Raw genomic sequence first — 23479 nt, forward strand, 5'->3', positions numbered from 1 at the left:
TCAATGTGTGATGATAATATTTACCAAGCTACCTGCAGAGATGCTGAGTGGGTGGAGTTATTTTTTGGATTGAAGTGTAAAGAAAATGACAGGGTCATCTTTGGGCTTTAGGATGCACTCACCTATGGTATCACTGGAAGAGTGTCCCACTGAGATGTGCCTTAAGAGCTTTGGATGAAGAAACCCAATGGGGAATGCTCTTGGCAAGTTAAAAAGGTGTGTTTTCTGGAATTGAGTGTGTATTTTTCTGGAGATCCCAGCAGAGCACTGCTCAGAGGATGGCCAATGAGATGTTCCATACAACTTGCAGATGACCTCTAACCAAATAACCAGAAACTGGAGGGGGCCACCCCATCATTTCAGTCATTATTTTGCTGTTCCCCATTCCAGGATCACACAAAATCGGGGAGCTTACCTGGATCCTCCCCCAAAAAGGGATCAGACTGCTAACTGTCTATTCCAGTCTGAAGATGCTGACCATTCTTATTTACTGAGCCCATAATGGCCCCTTAAACTCTTGTGATTCTGCTGTTTTGAGACACAGTGGCATATAGGAATCTTTGCTAAAGCTTTCAACATGGTCTCACCCCCTGGGTAGAACCTAAAGCCAATGTTTGTGAAGTTGTGCCTTTTGCGGGGGACATTGCCACAAAGGACACACTCAGTTCTCTCTCTCAGCAAACTCAGTTCTCTCTCTCAGCAAACTATATGTCCTTTTCTGAATCTTAAGTAATCACTCTCTCTCTCTCTCCTATGGCTACCTTCAAAGTCTTCAGGGAACTCAGGTTTTAAGAATGTGCCTTGCAAGGTATCAGTTAATACAAATTTCCCTCCAAGGAAGAAGACAGCCAAAAAAAGCTGGGCTGCCTTTGTGGAATGAGGTAGGGAAAAATAGAAGGGGAGATCTCCTATAAATTAATATTTCAAGGTGTTTTCCTGCCACACCTGGATATTTGGAATTTTTCTTATAGACAATGATGCTTTAAGTGGTAAAATGATTCTTCTGAGAGCAGGGGGCAGGATGGATTGGAGAGGGGAAGGCATTATTGGGAAACCAGTTAGAAGTATATTGTCAAAATCTAGACATGATGTGAAAGATCCTGGACCTTAGTAATGGCCGTGGAAAACAGGACAGACATTAGAGGCATATAGAGAAGACTTTTATCACTGACTAGATACAGAAATTGTATGAGAAGGAGGAGTCAAAGACAAATGTGAGCTTTCAAGTCTTAGGGAGTGGAAGATATTGACTTGGAGGGATAGGAAGGGGAAACAGGGGACATGAAGATGTGAAAGTGTTAGCAAGATAGTCAGTGACGTGAGATATTCAACCAGATGAGCAAGTTGTGAGGTTGAAATTCTGGAAAAGAATTAAGGGCTAGGGAAGAAAATTTGGGACTCACTTGAAAAAGGAAATAGTTGAAAATGTGAAGATGAATGAATGAGAACTCTGACAGAAAAGTAAAAAGGAAACCAAGACAAGGCTGGGCCCTGGAGTTTGCTGGTGTCTGGCACAGGTAGCTAAAATCCAGAAAACTGTCTCATGAAAAGGAAGAGAATCTCTTCAGAGATCTGTCCCTGAAGCCTCAGGGTCAAGTCAGGGTCAATGAAACTAGACGTTTTAGAAAGAACAGGAAGAATGGGAATAGCCAATTCAATATCAAGTTGGGAAACTAATATTAAAAAGTTATTGGAGGGCTTCCCTGGTGACGCAGTGGTTAAGAATCCGACTGCCAATGCAGGGGACACGGGTTCAAGCCCTGGTCTGGGAAGATCCCACATGCCACGGAGCAGCTAAGCCCGTGAGCCACAACTACTGAGCCTGAGTGTCTGGAGCCTGTGCTCCGCAATGGGAGAGGCCGTGACGGTGAGAGGCCCGCGCACTGCGATGAAGAGTGGCCCCTGCTCACCGCAACTGGAGAAAGCCCTCGCACAGAAACAAAGACCCAACACAGACAAAAATAAATAAATTAATTAAAAAAAAAAAAGTTATTGGAGTAGGTTCCTAGCAACTTTGTGAGAAAAGATTTAGTCATTTAGTGGGAAGACAAACAAGGAGTTCAGGAAAAACTAGGTGGTGAAGAAAAGGAGACAGGGCTTACAGACCCATTCTTTAAGAAATCTGGCTGTGAAAATATGGTGACAAATAGAACAATAGCTAGAGGGTATTGTAGAATAAAAGGAAGAGTTGTTTCCTCTTTCCACATACCTCAAGAAAATATCTTTTCTGAGGGCCAGAAGTATCAGCCAGATACTGCTGAAGGAAATAACCAGGTGTTTTTTTGTTTGTTTTGCGGTACACGGGCCTCTCACTTTTGTGGCCTCTCCCGTTGAGGAGCACAGGCTCCGGACGCGCAGGCCCAGCGGCCATGGCTCACGGGCCCAGCCACTCCACGGCATGTGGGATCTTCCCGGACCGGGGCACGAACCCATGTTTCCTGCATCGGCAGGTGGGCTCTCAACCACTGCGCCACCAGGGAAGCCCATGAAGGAAATAACCAGGTTTTATAAGAGTTTGCCATTTTTAATAGTCATAGTGGAAGCTGTCTGCCTAGATTATTTGGCTTAGGCTCTACCATGACTCAATAAATGATTAAATGTCCATTTTTGTGGCTTTCTGAAAGAGACATTCACCACCATGGCATGGTCAGCAAATGACAGCGGGTTCTTTATTCTTTGTTGTCATCACAGTCACTAAAGTTGACCACTCCTGCCCAGTGGCTATCAGGTCACTGCAGAAGATACAGGAAAGAGAGCAAGAAGTTGGAAAGGAAATGTATATTTCAGTCCCACACAGAGATCTAGAGGGCTGGATCTAGACTTGTTCTCTTTTCAGAATTTAGATTAGAAATAGGCAGAGATGGTGTCTCGGAGAACAGTGCCTCTGGCATTATGACTCACTATTTAAGGATTTCATTAGGAGGGGAAGTACATGTCTTTCAGCCAGTCATCAGGAAATCACGACTGTCTGCTTATTCTACCAAATCCTGCAGAATTTAGCTGGAGAGGGTAAGAATCTGGAGGTGGAAACTTCGACATTGTAATGATTTCCTTGCCTAAATCCAATCTTTTCTATTTCAAGTCATGAAAACACATATTTTTAGATGGATTGATAGACATACACACATACAGAGTGCATATATATTATCTTTTCATAAACATTTACCTGTCAATGTCTGTAACTTAGGGTGCCTTTAAATAAGATCCCAACTGAATTAACCTAAAATACGATGTTCTCTATACCAGTTCCCAAAAGAAGATGAATCCTAAGAAGGACTACTTAAATTCATTCCAGAGAAAATGGGGAATAAATGAGAATACCAGGTAGATTTAGAGGGTTATTATGATGAACTGATTTCTATATAATATGATGGAAGATTAGAGCTCATAGGGTTATGCATTTTAAAATAAATCACTGCATGGATGCAGAGGAAACATTACTAAGAATTTTGTTCTGATGTCTGGTTAACACTGTCCTCTCTTTAGAGATTTCAAAATTTCATAGGGAAAGCACAATTTAAGCAGTCCTTTCACCCACTCAACAAAAAAGGCATTGAGGGCCTCCCGTGAGCTAGGCACAATGTTAGGCTCCAGGACAAGAAGGTGAACAAAAAAGACCTTTCTCATTCCTGGAGCTGAGAGGATAGTGGGGAGAGGGGGAGAGCAGTAAACAATACTGGCACTGATGAATGTGTAATTACAAACTGAGATAAGTGCTTTAAAAGAAAAGAATGGAGCCGTCTAAAAAGCAAAGAACAAAGGACTCAAGGTGGAAGTGGGGTGCAGGGACACGGAAAGGCTTCCCGGAGAAAGGGCTATTTGAGCTGAGAACCAGGTTGAGTTAAAGCTAACCAAGGAAGGGGTTGGGGGAAGCAGCCGATACCCTGAGAAGAGCATGCGCAAAGGTCGATCCCGCCCCCAAGCTCAACCCTCACAGGGGCCTGGCTGTGCAGCTCCTAGTTAAGGGTTTAATCTTTATTCCGAGAACAGTGGGACGCCATTCAAGGGTTTTAAGCAGGTTGGTGACATGATCAGATTTGTGTCTTGAAAGAGCACTCTGGCTGCAACGTTGAAAACAAATTGGAAAGACATCGTCTAAAAGCCATTGTTTCACAAAGTAAATGCTAAGGCCTGCAGCTGTCACAATCACTTTCTTGTGGTCACCTGACCCCACTAATATTTTTTCTGCCCCCCCATGGACATTTGGAAGCTATTTGAGGCTGAGGATTAAGAATGTATGGATCCCAGATTATTATACGATTATGTCAACATTTGGGCTAGAGACACAACACCTTTCTGTCTGCTCAAAATTTTGATTAGCATGACTAATCACCATTCTTGTTCGTGATTGAACAAACAAGGTCTAACAAACAAACTTCCGCATTTTACAGTCAGGCACAGTATCATATTACCCTTCTCCTCCTTCCACCTCCATCGTTGTAAATACTCATCATCTTTCTAGTGGCCATGTCTGTGTTTTGACTCTCCATGTATCTCACCCTGTCTCTGACTTCCCTGGTTTCTCATCATGAGCCCCTGGTCAGTCGTTTCAACAGTGCTCTTGCTGTAGTGCGTGACTGAGGACAGGAGAGAAGACACCTTCAAGAGCAAGGTAGAGTCTTGGGTACCAGGCAGGTTCCAGTCATCCTGAGTCGTTTGTAACTTTATTGTAGAAAGGCCTGATTGCATAGGCCAATTTACCAAATTTCAACTAACCAGGACTAAAACCATGAGTGTGCAATTGCCCTCACCAGAACCCTGCATTGCCCTCAGGTTGCCTCAGCAGTAGTCCTGGAGCCCAAGGAGGGCTGAGCTGCAGTATAAGCTCGTGGTCTCGGCTGACATACACAGAGGAAAGCAGGGACGGGGAGCCAGGCCGGTCCTGATGACCCCAGTCCGGAGAACCCACCTTTCGCCATACTGGCTGTGAAATGTTGCTGCAGAGCTGATGTGCTTAGGGAGCATCCAAAACCTCCCCTCCACCATGTGAAAAACTCTCTTCAACATTCCAGGCAAGTGGCCATCCCTTGGTGTCAATAACATGGCTTTAGTTGTTATATCTTCCTTATATGGAGCCTAAGCAGACTCCTCCCTTAACTTCCACTAACTGAAACTAACTGTGGCCCCTGCCACCACATAGAAGGCGAATCCTTCCTTGACAAGGTAGCCCTTTAGTACTTTAAGTGTGTCATTATGTCTCCTCAATCTTCTCCATGCTGAAGCTCCCTATTTTCTTGCATGGGTGCTTCTCTGGTGAGGTTTCTAGGGCCCTGTTGTCCTGGCTGTACTTCTCTGGACTTGCTAAGAGTTTGAAAAATACCATTCTTGAGAAATGTGTAATTGGCTGATTAAACAAGCTGGGCTCAATCAACTTTATTCTTGCATCCATTCTTTTCAAACCAGTTCTTTTTCCATCTGTGTACAAAATTTGAAACAGACCCCAAAGATTTTCCACTATGGGAAATATTATTAGTCCCTTTGTTTGGGCATTAAAAAATCTAATAACTCTGTTCCAGTCCAATCCACCCCAGTTTAGTCAAAATTCCAAATACATGTCCAGTTTAGGGCTTATCCCCCACTCCTGCTCAGATCTGACCCAGTCTTTGAAGCCTGGAGTTGGGAACAGTGTGATTGCCTGCTTTACTGTTTCATAGCTCTCCTCTTCTTCTCACCAGCTGCTGTTCCTATCCACGCCAGGGCTGGGCTGGGGTAGAAGAGACTAGGGGAAACTGGCTGGTACAGTTAGGTCTGTTGATGTCCTCTAGGCATAAGAGATATGCAAAGCTGATTCTCTTATGTGGCACTTTTGCCTGTTCCTCAGAGATGCTCTGCTGGTGATACCTAAGCCACTGCTTCTCAAAGTGTGGTCCACAAATGAAAAAATTATTATCACCTGGGAGTTTGTTAGAAATATACATTTTGGAGCCCTTCCATCCTAACGCATCAGAAACCCTAGGAGTATGGCCCAAGAATCTGTGTTTTAACAAGCCCTCTGGGTGATTCTAATGTAGGCTAAAGTTTGAGAAACATCGATTTAAACAATAGTTCCTCCCCTCTGGCTGGTCACTTACAACTTTGTTCATACCCTGGGTTCCTGGGCACATTGCACCTCCAGGCCTGTGTTCGTTCTCCTGCTGAGCTGAGCCCACAAACCAACCCCAGGAAACTACCCTTTCCCTGTAGCTAAAGGTGGCACATTTCCCTCCCAACATTATCTTCTCATTGCTGTACTCCTCCGGGGTCCCTGAACCTAGATTGTCCATCTTAGACTTATGGGGACACGTAGATGTGAATGTCTCTGTGCCCCAAACTTCAGGAAGTAAGTGCCAAGCTCTCAAGATGTTCTCTTGAAGCCTCCCTCTCTTGGCTTAAGGAGAAGAGTATGCTCCTCTCCTTTACCTCCTATTGAAGTGGGTGATGAGCTCTTGCTGACCAAACTGGACTTATGATCTGTTAACATTTTCCATGAAATTAATCTAGCACACCCCTTTGGGACATGGGAGGACTTTGATCACTCTTGTACTATTCATGTCCTTTGGGACCTACTGCAAAACTCCAAGATAACAGTAGAGTTAATATTTAACATCTTTTTGGACATGGCAACCAAAACTCAGTCCAGTTGGGTGGTTGTACTTTGTTCTGCATGCCACTTTTAGTAATGCAGTCCAAGCTCACATTGGTCACATCCCAGCATTGACATATGAGGAATATATTGTCAATTTCCTTAAATAATTTTCACTCATGTTCCTCTTAAGTTATGTCTCCCAAAATGTATTCTTAGTTAGGTCTTTGTGTCCGTTTTAAAACTGATTTATGCTTCTCTTTATATTTAGCATGGTTTTGTGCCACTCACGCCTTCTTGTATTCATACATTGCTGAGCTCATGGGACTTTTCAGACATTAACTTGCCTAATATCTAGACTATCTGTCCAACTATGCTACCTACTTTTAAGTGAAATAATCACTGTTCCCATTATTCCTAGCATTTTTCCTTCTTGTTGACCAGAATTAAGAACAAATTGCTAATTTCCTGATTAATTCCTCTACATCTGAGAGATGAAATCATCAACAAGGCAAATGAAGAACTTATCAGATGTCCTGCTGTCATTGCATTAAATATCCTACAGATGCTCATTCTGTATATGAGCTATTCATCTTTCCTAGTTGGGCACTCACTGCTGCTTGGCAACTGATTTCTTAACTGCTCTTTATTGCATCTCCATGGAGCTTACAATAACTCTTCTTTGAGTTATTTAAGACCATGAGTTGCCAAGACCATGCCTCCATCTTTGTCATCTTTTCTCACCCTCTTTGAGACTCTCATTTCTTTTGCCTCCTTAACGTGTCTCTCTCCACTAGCCCCCTAACATTGGCCAAAAAAACAAAAGTTTTAGTCCCATATCCTACAAACCAACCAACAAGAAAACACCCCTAGACGCTCAAGTTGCCATCATGTCATTTTCCTTTGCTTCACTCCTGTTGACGAATCTCAGCTCGCTTTTTTCCATTCTCCTGATAACTTTCCATTCAGAATTAGTCAATGATCTCCTAACCATCAAATTCAAAAGCTTTTTCTTATTTTTCTTCTTGGAACCATAGCCTTTTCATATTACACTTTATAGTCTTGACTCTCCACTGGGCACATGATAAGTCCTCAATACAGATCAGTCTCGATTGTTGTAATCGCATCAGCTTCAAAACTGATCTCCCTACTGAAAATCTCATTGTATATTCCATTGTCAGAATTACTTTTGTAAAGGAAATTCAGCTTTGCTTAAATCTCTTAAATAATCTAGCCCCAATATCCATCTCCAGCCTTATTGCCTAATGTTTCTTGACACACCAACCAAAGTGGACGACACAGAATGGAACCATTTCCCTCTTCTCCAAACAAAATGTTTTTTATTTCTTTAAGCTTTTGATTATGATGTTTTTCCACTTTGAACCTTCTCCTCCTTCCCAGTTCTTTGTCATAGTACTTATTCTTTCAAATCTTTCACAAATGCTACCTCTTCTGTGAAGAGTCGCCTGATTCTGTTAGATGAGTGACTTATTTCCTCTAAATTTATATAGTCTATTGGTATCTCTCATGTTATACATTCAAATACACGAATATGTATAATCACTAAATTTAGAGAGCATAACTTCTTTCTAAAATGACTACATCTTTCTTACACAGGGAAAACAATATAAACCAATCCACCTTTCTTGTCTTGCATTAGTTTGGACAAAACACCATCTGAGAACTGGGAAAACCATAATTTTCTTTAATGTTTTGCCTGTGATTTGTAAAACAACAGAAAATATTCCTGTGGACATGTTTAAAATTTTTCCCAGATGCCATAATCTCAGTACTGTATGGCAATGTCTTCATGACATCCACTGAACATCCAGATGCTGAAAGAGTCTAGAGGACAGGAACTAAAATGATTAGCAATTTTGGAAATAGGCCCTATGTGGAAGTAATTTATATATGAAGAAGAAGAAGGAGGAGGAGGACAAAGAGGAGGAGGAGGGTGAATTATTTGACTCAGAAAAGAAAAGGTAGGGGCAGGAAATGTTAGTTATTAGTCTCTGAGTGTCTAAAAAAACTATTATATGAGAGGCATTGAGCAGCTTTTTCGTGTTCCTACTCAGAGGAGGACAAATGCTTTGGGCCGTTGCATGAGAGATTACAAAGAGACAGTGGGATAAGTCTCCAGACTCTAAATTTGATAAAATTGTGGGATGTGATAACATGTTGTCAAAGAAAGGGGGGAGAGACATGAGACATCTTTCTATACTGGGGTCAGGGTGGTACCTTGGCTGAAAAAAAAAGATACTGGAGATAGGGCTTTTATTCCCATGAGGTCATACATGTAGAGAAAGAAATGATTCTATCACACAGTGTACGAGAAAGATCTTTCAGAAAACACAAGTTAGGAATCTAATCTATACCCAAGGAAGGGAGAAAGGTTCTGAGAATATGGCACTGTGGGTAGATGCAGTCTTTGAAATGACATTCTGTTTACTTCTCATGGATCACCCACTCCCTAGCATTGTGACTCTGGGAAAGTTATTCGACTGCTCTAAGAATCAGTTTTCTCATCTGCAAAGTGGGGATAATAGCTGTGCCTCCTTCACAGAGATGAGAGTACTCTCTGAGATGATGCTCAATAAATGTTAATTTTTAAAATTGTATTAGATATGTAGCACCTTCTAAGTACTATGTTAGGCATATTCCCAATCATTATCTCCTTTACAGAGCAATCATCCAAGCCCTATATAAAACAGATGATGTGATGGCTTTTCACCAGAGTTATGTTCTTTAATTAAAAATGAAAGCCCTAGGTATCAAAGACCAGCCTGCTGAGTTTTCTTACCTTTCCCAACCACGAGACATTTCCCTGATGTCTGCAGCACGTCTTTGACGTCTGGGACAGAAGACCAATTTGCCTTTACCCCCACATGGCTCCACCTGTCACCATTATTATGTGATCTTTATAAAATTAAACGGAGAATGTACCAACCTTTTTTTTTTTTGCTATGCTTTCTACCAAAGCCTTTAAGCTTACAAACATGGTGTCTGTTCAATAAGATGAATGGATACAAGAAAGAATATTCCTGTATTTAATTTTATATCTTCAAAACAGTATTTATACCCACTAAAGTATGTGTGATCAATTTGAGCTATAATGTATTTCTCATCATCTGCTGAACTTCTGATAGAGGGTCTATTTGTAGCCAGTGGTTATTATAGAAAGCATATTTTCCTCTGGGTCATTGCTTCTTTCTTCCTCTGCCACTTACCTTCACAAAAAGCCATTTTCTCAAGGATTCCAGGGTGTGAATCCTTTAACTCTTCTCTGTTTCTGTCAAGAGAAGAGATCACCATTCTGATCTGGGCCGTAGTTACTGAGTATCAATATAGACAACTGGTAAGCTTTCAATTCCCCATTTGAGAGTCAATTAAGAAGCACAGAATGCTAATGTTACCTATGTAGTTGTATTAGACTGTGTGTGTGTGTGCGTGTGTGCGTGTGTGCGTGTGTGCACGTGTGTCTATACATATGTATTCCCATTTTTTAAGGAAAGTTTGGATACTTAGGAGCAAGGATAATGAGACATATGCTCCATTCTTAGCAAAATAAAGAGTTCAGTACAAAGCATTATATATAGCTTAATGCAAAAATATATTAATGACTATCTCTACGCTAATAGTGAAATTTAAAAATCCAAACAGCACGGTTGAATTTATATGGCTGAGTCAGAAAGAGTCATCATAATTGGAATTCGGCAACATGTCTGGATGATAGAAATCAGTGGGGCATGAGAATCTTTACTTTGAGTTATACATAAAGATAGCTTAGGACTGGGATGAGACATGCATGATGTATAAAGGAATCCTTAGACACTATGAATATAGTTCGCCACTGTGAAGAGAAAAGGGGAAGTTTAAATTACTTTGGCTATAAAACCCTATGTAATGCAATAACCAAATGAACCCACTTTGTTTTCCAGATGTCTTAAGAACTGCATATTGCAGAAGTTGGAGGAGTATATGAAGATGATTTCAGGGTATGCCTGATACTTTATTACAGAAACAGCAACAATAATGATAAAAGTTTCAAATGATCCTAAGATGAACAAAGGAAATACTACTGCACAGGTTTAATAAGACATCCTTTTATAGAAGATGCCTAAAGTGTCAGCCTTTAGAGTAAGAACCACTTGAGTCTGAGCCCCAGTGTTACCACTTACTCACTGTTGGACCTTGAAAAAGTCCTTTACATTACTGAGCTTTAGTTTGCTTATCTGTAAAGGCTGACCAAACAGGGCTAATGTGAGGTTTAAATGAAATATGAATAGATTTCTTAGCATAGAGTCAGGGGCAAGGATTAAGGGCTCAATAAATGTCAGCTATGGTGTTGATAATGATGAAGAGGAGGAAGGAGAGAATGAAGAGGAAAATCAGCTAGATTGTCTATCTATAAATGCTTGTTAAAAGAGACTGCCAAGAAGAAACAATTGTCTGATGATGAAATGAGAGAATCCTCTCCTTCTAAGAGAAAGTTATATTATAGTAAATCATTTAGGTGCATTCCTATCTGTCCTTGTAGAAGAATATTCACTGTAAAATTGAATTGGAGTCATATGACTTCTGTCAGATGGAAAGAGGACTTTTTTTTACCTAGAATTAAGAACAAACCTTAAATATTCTATTAAAAAATCTGTCCTTTGGCTAAATCCCTATATAGCTAAGAGTTTATGAAAGAGAGCAGTTTCTTCACTGTCCCTGAGTCTGCAGGGACAGTGGGGGTAGAACGTGGCACATCACAAATTTAGGTGCAATGAGCAGCAGTTCTTGAAATTGACAAGCCAATTCTAATATTTTTATGAAAATGTAAAAGACTTCAAATATTTGGAGAAATCTTGAAAAAGAATAACAAAGTTGGAGAACTTACACTACTTGATTTCAATATTCTGGGAAGCTACAGTAATCAAAGCAGTGTGACTGTGGATTCACAGAGCAATGGAACAGAATACAGAGCACGAGACTCCCACTCAGTGGTCACTTGATTTTTGGCAAAGGTGCCAAAGTAATCCAATAGGAAAAAGAAATTTTTATCAATAAGTCGTACAATAAATAAAAGGAAATAAGTATCAATAAATTGGATATCCATATGGAAAAAAGTGAACCTTGGCCTCTACCTCACATATACACATACATTAATTCAAGATGGATAATAGAACTAAACATGAAAGCTAACACCATAAAATTTTAGTAGAAAACATAAAAGAATGTCTTCATGATTGGGGGGTAGGCTAAGGGTTTTTTTGTGTGTGTAATGGGACAAAGAAACACTAACCATAAAAAATGTTTTGATAAATTAGTCTTCATTAAATGAAAAGCTTCTTTCGGGCTTCCCTGGTGGCGCAGTGGTTGAGAGTCCGCCTGCCGATGCAGGGGACGCGGGTTCGTGCCCCGGTCCAGGAAGATCCCACGTGCCGCGAAGCGGCTGGGCCCGTGAGCCATGGCCGCCAAGCCTGCGCGTCCGGAGCCTGTGCTCCGCGACGGGAGAGGCCACGACAGTGAGAGGCCCGCATACTTTAAAAAAAAAAAAAAAAAAAAAAAAAAAAGCTTCTTTCATCAAAAGACACTACTAAGAAAATGAATAGGCAAACTGAAGACTGGGAGAAAATATGTGTAAAATAGATATCCGATAAAAGACTAGTATCCAGGATCTAAAGAACTTTTACAACTCAAGGACTTCCCTGGTGGTGCAGTGGTTAGGAATCCACCTGCCAATGCAGGCGACACGGGTTCAATCCCTGGTCTGGGAAGATCCCTCATGCTGGGGAGCAACTAAGCCTGTGTGCCACAACTACTGAGCCTGCGCTCTAGAGCCCGTGCACCTCAACGACTGAGTCCACGTGCCACAACTGCTGAAGCCCGTGTGCCTAGAGCCCATGCTCCACAACGAGAGAAGCCACCACAATGAGAAGCCCGCACACTGCAACAAAGAGTAGCCTCCTCTCGACACAACTAAAGAAAGCCTGCACACAGCAACGAAGACCCAACGCAACCAAAAATAAATAAATAAGTAAATAAGAGCAGTCATTTAAAAAAAAATAAAGAACTTTTACAACTCAGTAATATAAAGTCAAACAACTCAAAAATAAAGGGGGCAAAACATTTGAAGATGTTTTCCAAAAGAAGATGTATGAATGGACAATAAGTACACAAGAAGATGTTTAACAACATTAGTCGTCAAGGAAATGTAAGTTAAAACTACAATGAATACCAGTATGTATCCACGAGGAAGGCTAAAATAAAAAAAAAATGGACAACATCGAAATTTGATGAGGATGTAGAGTGATTAAAACTTGAAAATATTATCGGTAGGAGTGAAAAATAGTACAATCTAAAGTTAGTACAATCTACTTTATGACCCAGAAACTCTACTCCTAGGTATTTACCCAGGATAAATTAAAACATGTGTCTACAAAGGCTTGTACAATAATGTTCATAGCAGATTTATTCATTATAGCTAAAAACTAAAGACAGTCCATCAACAGGATAATGTAGAAACAAATTCTGCTGTATTTATGCAATGGAATACTGCAGTAAAAAGGGGAAAAGCCATACTGATTACAGACAACAATATGAACAAATCTCAGAAACAATACTGAGGGAGAAAAAGAAATTTTAGAACAGGCAAAAGTAATTTACGGCAGAAAATGTCAGAACAGTGAGTGCCTGAGGGGGGGCAATAATTGACTGGGAAGGAGCATGTGGGAGCTTTCTGGAGTGTTGGTGATGTTCTATATAAGGGTTTGGGTTATACAAGTGTCAAAACTCATGGAATGTTTCTTTAAGATTTGTGCATTTCATTACATATAAATTTTACCTCAAATAAAAACAAGACCATAAACAAATACTGAACCTTAATTAATAATATGCATACTGAAATGTTTAGGGGAAAGTGTACTGACATTTGAACTGGCTTTGAAATGCATCAAAAAATAAGATGGATTGATAGATGCATTGAGGGATGGATAGACGGACTGTTACGTGATAAATCATGTGATTGATATATGATAAAGTAGGTATAGTAAAATGTTAATGGCACAGTCTAGGTGGAGGGTATGTGGGTGTTCACTGTAAAATTCTCTCAACTTTTCTGGATTTTTGAACAGTTTCATAATAAAATGTTAGAAAAAGAAGTTAAGGTTGAACGGGTAGTTGATGGGTTGATCTGGGTCTGACCAAGACCCAGACAAGTGAGTCTGGTCCTCTCCTGTGGAGTATAGAATAGAAGAGCCAGGAAGGTTTTAAGCAGGGCAGTGCTATCATCAGATTTACATTTTAGAACAACCTCTCTGCCTGAAGTGTACAGGGTGAATTGTAGGCAGAGGGCGAGGAACTAACTGCAGTCTAGGAGACCAGTGAGGAAAGTATTCCAGTTGCACATGTGAGATATTTAACAGGGTAAAGTCTATAGAATTACAGTAGGCAATAGTTAGGTAATGGGGGAGAGGGCCAGGAAGGAGTCCAAAGGGCACCCGGGCTTCTGGCATTGTTCACAGAAAGAATGGCCTGACAATCTCTGGAGGAAATGGAGATGAAGCAAATGAGGGGTTGAGGGTGGTGGGTGAGAAAAGATGTTTCATTCCATATCAGACATGCTGACTTTGAGTTTCTCTGTGGTTCTCTGAGATGAAGATGTCCAGGTGGCATTAGTAATAAGGGTCTAGAGCTCAGAGAAGAAGTCTAGGTTGGAGATATGGATTTGGAAATCATCAACTAAATGATGGCAGCTGAAGCCATGCCAATGGATGAGATGGTCCAGGGGGAGAACATAAATGAAAGAGCCCTGGCGTTACTCACTCTTTAGGGTTTGGCTGAGGAAGAGGAACAGGCAAAGAAGGCCAAGGAGGAACAATGTAGAGCAATGTTTGTAGATCTCAAAAGTACTAAGGGCAAAATTCATATAGAGGAGGGTACAAATAACTCTGTTTGGGCTTTTGGAGTGGGAAGAAGAGGATGCCGGAAAGTTTTCACAAAGGAAATACCAGTGGAACAAGACTTTAAAGGGTGAATAGGAGTTTTCCGTGTGAACAAGGGAGGTAAAAGAAAGGCAAAAGGAACAAAACGATAGGCCAGAAGTTTCAAGGAGTATTTAGGGAATTTCAGGCCATGTTTTCTGGTTTTTGTTTTTGTTTTTGTTTTTGACCCTAGGTTGGGGATTACAGTTTGGCTTTTTCACCAAATATCAGCCTGTTGGAATATAGTGTTGGGTTAGGGAAGGATGATTTCTGTACTTCTCCTTGATATAAACTACTAGTTTCCAACTGTAGTGCACACCAGAATCCCCTGGACAGCTTGTTAATACAGATTGCTGGGCTCCACCTCCAGAGTTTTCTGATACAGTATGTATGGGTGGGCCTGATAATTTGAGTTTCTAATAAGATCCCAGGTGATGCCAATGCTGCTGCTCCAGGGACCACACTTTGAGAACCACTGAGAATGCAAAGAAGAGGTGCCACACTACCCCCCAGAATCAGCTTCTAAGGGCAGTCCCCTCCCTGTCAGAGGGGACTAGTTATATTGGGAATAAGGGACTGTTCACATCACACAGTCTTCACATCTTTCTCACTTTCTTGGTAGAAGGCTCCTTCCTGTTTAATCTTCAACTTATTTTGGAAAATTTCAAGGCTGGGTTCTCTTCAACAAAGCAGACTCATGCTTGTGTGAGTCCCAGGGCCTCCTCTGTCCACTCACCCTGGTGACACACAAAAAAGAAGATGACTGCCGTGCCTTTCTCCCCAGTCTTGGCTGCCTTGTGGAACTGATTTACATCAGTTCATCATTTTCCCCTCCTAAGCCAGCCCAGTTATTACTGGAAGATAAAATAAGCAAGCAGAAACGATGATTATGTATCAAATTCCCCACCATAGCTCCTGGTCTGGTGGTGATCCTAGTGATACCACAGCCTCTCCTAGAAACTGGTGACACTTTTTCATTTAAAATCTATCTCTTCTACAGTTCTGCGATATTTCAACAACACAGTCTAATGCAACCTTCCCCAATTAATCAGGAATTGTAGTCCCTCCACACCTGCCCCTCCCAGATTATAGGGTTTTATGGCAGTTGAATTTAGGATGCCTATTACTTTGTGAGAATGAGCTGCTTTTAACTCTCCTCCTTCCCCCCAAACCTTGAGATTACAGGGGTCTTGCATATATCTCTGTGCCACCGTGGTGTGGGAATAGCATATTTGATATGTCTGCAAGGTGAGTGCCAATTTACTACCCCAAGCCTCCCTGAGATTGGTGGAGAAGAGCTGGGCTGTTCCTGTGCCCACAAGACAAACACAAAAGGGATCAGAGGATGAAATTAATCTGTAGCAAGGAGGACATAGCGTGACCTGTGGGGCCCATGACAAAGGCCATAGTGAGAGGGAAACTGAGCTTGTTAGATGACCAATCATAATCCAGAGAGGTGTTTACACCAGGTAAGAAAGTTTAAATAGGGAGAATTATACACAATGGTAGAGACAGGGCCAAACTAGAATATACTTGCGAGATACTTCAGAGTTTTAGAAGGCATTCAAATCAAACTTCGCCAAAGAAGAGATAAAGTGATGCAATTTCAGGAGATTCTAAGGGAGACATTATCACCAAAATACGAGGCTCCTATAGTCTAATCCACTCCTCTACCAAACTAGGTTCAGTTTATGATAAAGATATTAAAATGGGGGGAGGGTGTAGGATTCAGAGCATCAAAGAGCCTTTACACAGTGTGTGATCTAATAGAAAATAGACAATGCAGCTGAGCCTCAAAAACAGACAATTCAGGGGGATGTGACACTGAATATTTAAAAGTTTGTCATGTGAAAGGGGGTGAAACTTGTATGGATGGGTAGATGTTACAGGAAAAAGATTTTGGAGCAAGAAATATAATAAGGAATTTTCTAGAAGGTAGAACAGCTTGAGGAGTTAGGAGCATGGGGTTTGGAGCAAAGCTGCTTAGGTTTGAAGGTCCTGTAGTAACCTTCTGATTGATTTACCCTCTTGGTACCTCAGTTCTCTAATCAGCACAATGGCATTAAGAATAGGATCTTCGGGCTTCCCTGGTGGCGCAGTGGCTGAGAGTCCGCCTGCCGATGCGGGGGACGCGGGTTCGTGCCCCGGTCCGGGAAGATCCCACATGCCGCGGAGCGGCTGGGCCCGTGAGCCGTGGCCGTTGCGCCTGCGTGTCCGGAGCCTGTGCTCCGCAACGAGAGAGGCCACGACAGTGAGAGGCCCGCGTACCGCAAAAAAAAAAAAAAAAAAAAAAAGAATAGGATCTTCTAAGAGTGTTGTTGGGAGATTAAAGAGTTAATAGTTCTAAAATGCTTACACAGTGTCTGGCACATGCCAAGGGTTATAGTTGTTGTTATTCTTGTTACTGAGAGAGCTACTGATGGAAGAATGGCTTTGAGGTATGGTGTGTACCCTCCGAGTTGTTGTCTGAGCAGAGATGTTTCAGGTAGGCAGGAAATCAGAGAGGAAGCAGTGGTAGGAGGGCAATGGCGCCAGACTGATGGCTTCAGCGATAGGCAGACACGGGACTTCAGAACAACTGCAAAGGATTAATTCTCCACCATCTCTATTTCCACTCGCAGCAGCATCGTGACTACTTCTAAAGGTTGTTTTTGCTTTAGTAAAAGCATGAGACCTCACTCCCACTAATACTTCCACAATTATAATATCTTTAAAACTGTCTATAGATGATATTTACATTTTCACAAACTAATAAAAGTCAGTCTTGAGAAAAAGTGAGCATTTTGAATCAGGTAAGATGCAGGGACACTCATTCATCCTTTCATTCAATATTTACCAAATAATTCATACGTCGGGCACTGTGCTAGCATTGGGGATATACATATTAGTAGTGATAAGCTACATTCCCTTGCCTTCAAGGAGTTTACGATTTAGTCACATTGGTCAGAAAGAAGATACAAGAGGTTAAGAACCACTATGTGAAATAAACCTAAGAGAAGCCTTTCAATACTGAGTGAGAGTCTACAAATCTACAATTCTTGCCCCAGTAAGTAGCAGCAGCAACAGTCCCGTGGACAAGTTTAGTACAGAGAACAGATAAAAACCAAAGCCAAAACCCCAAATCCCAAAACACCCCCGCCACGCCGAACCCACAGACAGCAGCCTAGAATCAGCCTTGAGGTTGTATAAGCATGTTGAGTTAAAGGCACTGAGGGTCACTTTGCTTTTGAGAAGTAAAGCATAAGGGCAAGAAAGAGCAATCCCTGTGTGATGAAGCAGAGAAATGACTTCTTCAGAAAGAAAACAGAAATTCTTTAAAGTAAAATATAATCTAAAAAATAAAAATCTACCTGGCTATAGCCATTGAGGTGTTAAATACATACATTAAATTCCAATGGGATGGGGTAGATAAACATAAGGTACAAAAGAGAGATTGTTGAGAACCTTTATGAAAACTACATATTGTAGTTTAGAAGCTGGATGAAAAAATCTGTTGCTAAAGATAAATTTAACAAAGAATAGAGAATTTAAGACATACAGTTTCAACAAAAGAAGTTTAAGGTAAAACAAAAACTTCTCCTGGGGCTTCCCTGGTGGTGCAGTGGTTGAGAGTCCACCTGCCGATGCAGGGGACACGGGTTTGCGCCCTGGTCCTGGAGGATCTCACACGCTGCGGAGCGGCTGGGCCCGTGAGCCATGGCCGCTGAGCCTGCGCGTCCGGAGCCTGTGCTCCGCAACCGGAGAGGCCACAACAGAGAGAGGCCCGCGTAATGGGGGAAAAAAAAAAAATTTCTCCTGCAATCATTTTTAGCAAAATGTTGATGGAGACTAAAGTCTCTTCGAGGAAGTCATTACGTAGCACTTAAGACATGTAAGTGTTTCAACTCTCCAAAGCCAGATAGTATTCATTGTGGGGTCCCAGGAGGACTCACATGTGAATGGCCACAGTATTGGTCAGTACATAAAACACAGCCTCAATGTTACGTACTTACCTAAACATCAGCCTCCACTGGGATTTTTTTCTTGAATAAAGGTTTGAGAATTGGGTCCCATCATCTATTAGTGCAGAGGAATTATTTCTGGAAATTAGAAAGGTGTTTTGTCCTCCAGAGATACAAGAAATTTAAAAACTCTGAGCCTCTTGAATTCTAAAATACTTTCTTCAAAGATTAATTGAATCACTATGCTGTTATAATCGTGATATATTCTGAAGTAAAAAATAAAATCAATATTCAATTTAAATTCTTTCTGGGGAAGGACAACAAAATGGGGAGAAAAATAATCCAACATTACTTTCTAAAAGTGATTTATATTTTTCTGTTCTTTTCCCCAAATTTTGTCTCTTGAATATGTACCATTTCCATAATCAGGAAAGATGGTTAAAACAAAGAACTATAATATACCAATATTAAGACATTTCTTAAAATATTTATCTTAAAGAGTGCAATTAATTCTGGTAGCTCCACTCAAAAAGATTTAGGATAGCCAAGCATAATAAGAGTTAAGGTGACCACTCTGGATTAAGACTCCAAATAGAGAGTGCAAGATGGATGGTCCAATACATGGTATGAAATTGAACAGTCTAACATTATTTTATTCTAGAATACAGAAAAATTATTAGAGACTTTGTTGAGCTATTTAAGTCCTCAGTGTAATCTGAGCAACTCCACATTTTAACCTATGTGCTAAGGGGAAAAGAGGGACGCTGTATGAAATTAATAACCAGGAGAATTAGTAAAAATATGAATTAATTTTTCACTCTATATAGAGCTAAAGTATAGAATATTGTGTCAAAGATTATAGTGGGAAAATCATGGAGGTATACATTTTACAGTCATTAGTTATATTTGTCTCCACAAGTATAAAAATATTATTCTATCAAGTAGGTAATATAAAGCTATCAAAAGCAATAGGACATCGGTTGATTGCCTACAAAAGAGATTACATTTATTTCCCTTGCTCAGTAATATCACACATACCCATTGGTTATTGTACTATGGGGTCAATGGCCAGCTTATTTTAGTATTAGCAGATGTTAGCTACTAATGAAACAGGATACCTGGTGAGGAGAACCAAATTTTTGATCATTTATGGGAGATCTTTATTTCTCTTGCAAGATTTTTCTTTAAGAGAAGCTCTTGGTCCTTAGTCAGGAAGACTAGTATATTTCCCAGGGAACTGAAAGCTCTGTGTAAAATAACCTCTATTATGCATGAGATACCATCTGTCTCTGGGTCAAAGAGATGATATACTGTGTTTCAGGACACTGGTTCCTTTTTGCTCCCATTAGATTAAGTCAGACACTTGGCCTCAAGGGACCGTCTGCACTAGTCCCATACCCCAAAGTTTACCCATGGCCTAATGTCAATCAACAGTCTGGAGGGCAGAATCTCTTCCTATGTAGCAACAATACTTCATTTTTACTGACAGCTGACATCCTCCTTAATAGCAATTAGCACATTGAAAACTCCCAACTATTAACCTTGGCGGGAAAATAAATAATTACGATTAATGTCTTTACCAGGGTCAAAGACTATCATTTCATTATGCTCATACCCTTGTTAGTACGTAGATTTTCTATTAATTTGCTGATCATGTATGGACTTCGGTCTCAGTGTACATATTTAAAATTTGTAGAAGTTGATCCTATAAAAAAACACTATCCTGTGACCGCTTTAATAGAATTAAAATGCCTAAGCAGCCCTGCCGATACAATTCTTCCTTTGCATATCTGACTTCTAAAAAACACACATTCTCTTTGTAGTGTTCAAGCAAGTAGCCTTGAGCTGGAAGCAAGAGTGAAGGTCAAATAAGAGAGGAAATCTTAACTAAATCAGATACATTTCATTTTGCACAAGAATTTTCTATCAGTTACCTCTATCAAAAATCAGCCTATCTTTCCAGTTTACTTTTTACCAGGAGTAAAAATTAGTTTGCAAATTGTAAATGTAGGGGGGAAAGATAATTTAGCACACTGTTTTATCACTGTCAACCCAGTGGTTTTCATAACTGAATCCCACATATTCTGAGAACATCATTACTGCCTTGCAGTGTTTATAAAGCGGAGTGGAACAAGCCCATCTCCACCAAAGGTCAGAGAGAGAAACTGAATGACCCAGGGAAGGACAGAGTGTGATCTGTTTGTGATTAAACTCTGAACAAGATCAATTGAGTTAGTATAGTAGGCAGAATGAGTGCGAAGGAAGATACACACGGAGAGCTCAGCCATATTTCCTGAGGTTTTTCAGCACCCCCCTGCCCCTGCACACCCCGATGACACCAAGGCTGAAAACTGCTCTTTTTAGATCAGGGCATAAATGCTCTTTCCTCAGTGTAGTCATTAAAGCCAGGAGAAGGTGAGGATCTTACTTAGTGATGCCAGGATGCACTTCTGTTTATTCCTTTCTACTTAAGGACAGAAAGAGGCAAGGAGAGTTTACCCTGCGTTTCAACATCTGTCCACATCCCTACAGAAATTTTCAGCAGCTGAAGTCAATCAGTTTCCACAAAGTGCTAAGCAACCGTACCAAGTGCTCCCAACTAACATTACCTCTGAATGTGCATGACCAGGCATATTTCAACGTGCTCTGCCAGGCGGTGTTAGTAATGTGAGCAACATGCAGCTCACTTTACTTGCTGACTGGCTTAAAAAGAGAAAATTAAATACATTTCTCATAAGGATATTTTGTGGAATTTTTCCACATCATTAAATAAAATGTAGCCCTGGTTTAAAGGCATTTCCTGAGAGAAAACATTTCTTAACCTAAACTAACTGAACGATGTGAAACAATCTGCCTGTATACACCATAATATTTTTTTCCTGATTACATGTAATGGCTCTCCTATCACCCTGCAAGCTTACCCATATCATCGAATGTTTCATGGCCATCTGAAAAAACTGACTGCAAACTTTTTAAAGCTGTTCTAGGGAAATGGGTGGCTATTCAATTTTCTCCTCCTAGTTACAGAAGACTGGATGGTATCAGAGATGACGTTTCGGAAATAATTAAGAAAACTAACGACTTGCTTTCTTCAGCTAGGTCCATGCTTCCTTCACAACTTCGATATAACAAGCTATAACATTGCTTTCTTATTGCTAGAATAAGGAAGATAAGCTCAAATGTGACAGGCAGCAAGAAGCAGATGCTATAAAGAAATACAGAATCAAATGGAAAGCTTTCCTGTTTGCCATCAGAATGCATATTTTTCACTTTCTTCCCAAGGAAGGACTGCATATCCCTAGTGATGACTTAAATCCATTCAGAGTTTGGGTTTGCAACACCGTTTAATTACTTCAGATGCCCAGTGAGGTAAATTACCACTCCTAACTCCCTTCAGTTTTGGTTCCTGCATAGGGACTGAGGTGCTGTACAAGATTTGTGTTTCTTTTTATTTTCCATTGGAATAGCCACATGAGATGTTCTGATTTTTCAACAGACTCTCCTGGCCTCTTTGCCTCAGTCAGAAGTTTTCTATTAAAAAGAAAGAAAGAAAGAAAAATCTCCTTACCAAAAGATACCACACATCTTCTGTTTAACCCCAGGAGTCCTCTCTCCAATTTGAAAGTCAACATCAGACAGAGAGGTAACGCTTTTTTGTTTTGTTTCAATCCGAACTCTCACAGTTGTTCAAATTGAATCAAGAAGCAAGAGTTTCAAACCAAGTGGTGAGCTAAAATAAAACTGGGAGACATTCATTCTACAAGGTTGTATGGGAGAAGTGCTGAGTACACCCTGAGAGAAAAATAAAGGAGGGGGTAAGGTCTCCATAAAGAGGTTATGGCTACACAACAATCCGCAAAGCAATGTGTAGGAAGAGAATGTACATACCACCCGCAGCATAATCCAAGTTGCTGTAATACAGCTTGGTGAAATATTTCAGCACTGGGGTTTTTGAAAAAACTCTGTGAGTGAGATGCCTTCAGAAATAAAAACAAAGTTGGGTTCCAAGAATCTTAGTGATTCTTGTCCCCATCTGGCAACACGGACAAATGTGCATGTGTGAGTGCGTGTGCATCCACCCCACACACACACGTGATAGGACAAGGCTGCTGTGTCTAAAGAGAAACATAGAACAGTTTTCTCTTTGGGGTGCTGGATCAAATTCCCAGTCTCCTAACTAGGTTAGGACTTTGTCCCTGCTTTGGGCATTGCCTTGTGGCAGAGAATAACCTCCTGCTCCATTTCTATTTCCTGCAAAAATAAAACCTTCAAGAAGAAAGAATGTCCTATTGTTGGAGCAGAATTATTCCTCCAGCTTCTCAAAGAGGAGGTATTTTTGGCATCTGGGAAGAGATTGTGTCCAGAGGGGCTTCTTAGTTTTACAGCTGGGTCCACTCAAACCAGTCCAACAAGCCAGTATTACATAGAGGAGCCCAGCCAAACACAGGCACTTCAATCATGCTCAATTCACTTGGGTTCTGGTAAATGAAATAAAACCCCCAAGCTTGGTTTTTTATTTTTCTTAGGGCAAAGTCCATTTAGAATTGATATAATCGCTTGCTATGGTTACATATGCCACATTTATTTTTAAATAGCTCCACATCCCAAGGGCTCCTGATTTCCATCCACACGGCAGGTAGAAAGGCTGCAGGAAAATAATTTTCAACACAGTCTACATTTTACCAGGTTCCAAAAAAAGCACATCTGGAGATGCACACCTAAGTTGGTAAGAAGCTGGGCTGCTTGGTAAATATGCCCTGCATTTTGTGTCCCGCTAAGGGATGCCCAGCCAAAGACATGGCTGGGGATGAAATCCATCCTATAACCTGCTAGCCAAGCTGAACATCCTGTCATGGGGCTGCAAATGCCTAGAGGAAGAGGCCTTTTTTTCCCTACCCTGTGTAAATATGTCATCCACTCATAACTCTTGTGCATGTGGGGCTGTGTCTGCAAGTCACCTAATAGGCAACTGGGGGCCCTGATTAAGAAGTCCTGTGTTTGCTCTCGAA

At 40.9% G+C, this 23479-nt stretch overlaps 1 pseudogene; it reads right to left on the bottom strand.

Moving 5' to 3' along the window:
* Nucleotides 1-22404, bottom strand: part of LOC131755706 (PR domain zinc finger protein 14-like) — a 68550-nt pseudogene extending 46146 nt beyond the window's left edge.
* Nucleotides 22405-23479: the final 1075 nt, after the last annotated feature.

The sequence above is a fragment of the Kogia breviceps genome, chromosome 4, assembly GCF_026419965.1.
Source record: "Kogia breviceps isolate mKogBre1 chromosome 4, mKogBre1 haplotype 1, whole genome shotgun sequence".
Classification (NCBI taxonomy): Eukaryota; Metazoa; Chordata; class Mammalia; order Artiodactyla; family Physeteridae; genus Kogia; species Kogia breviceps.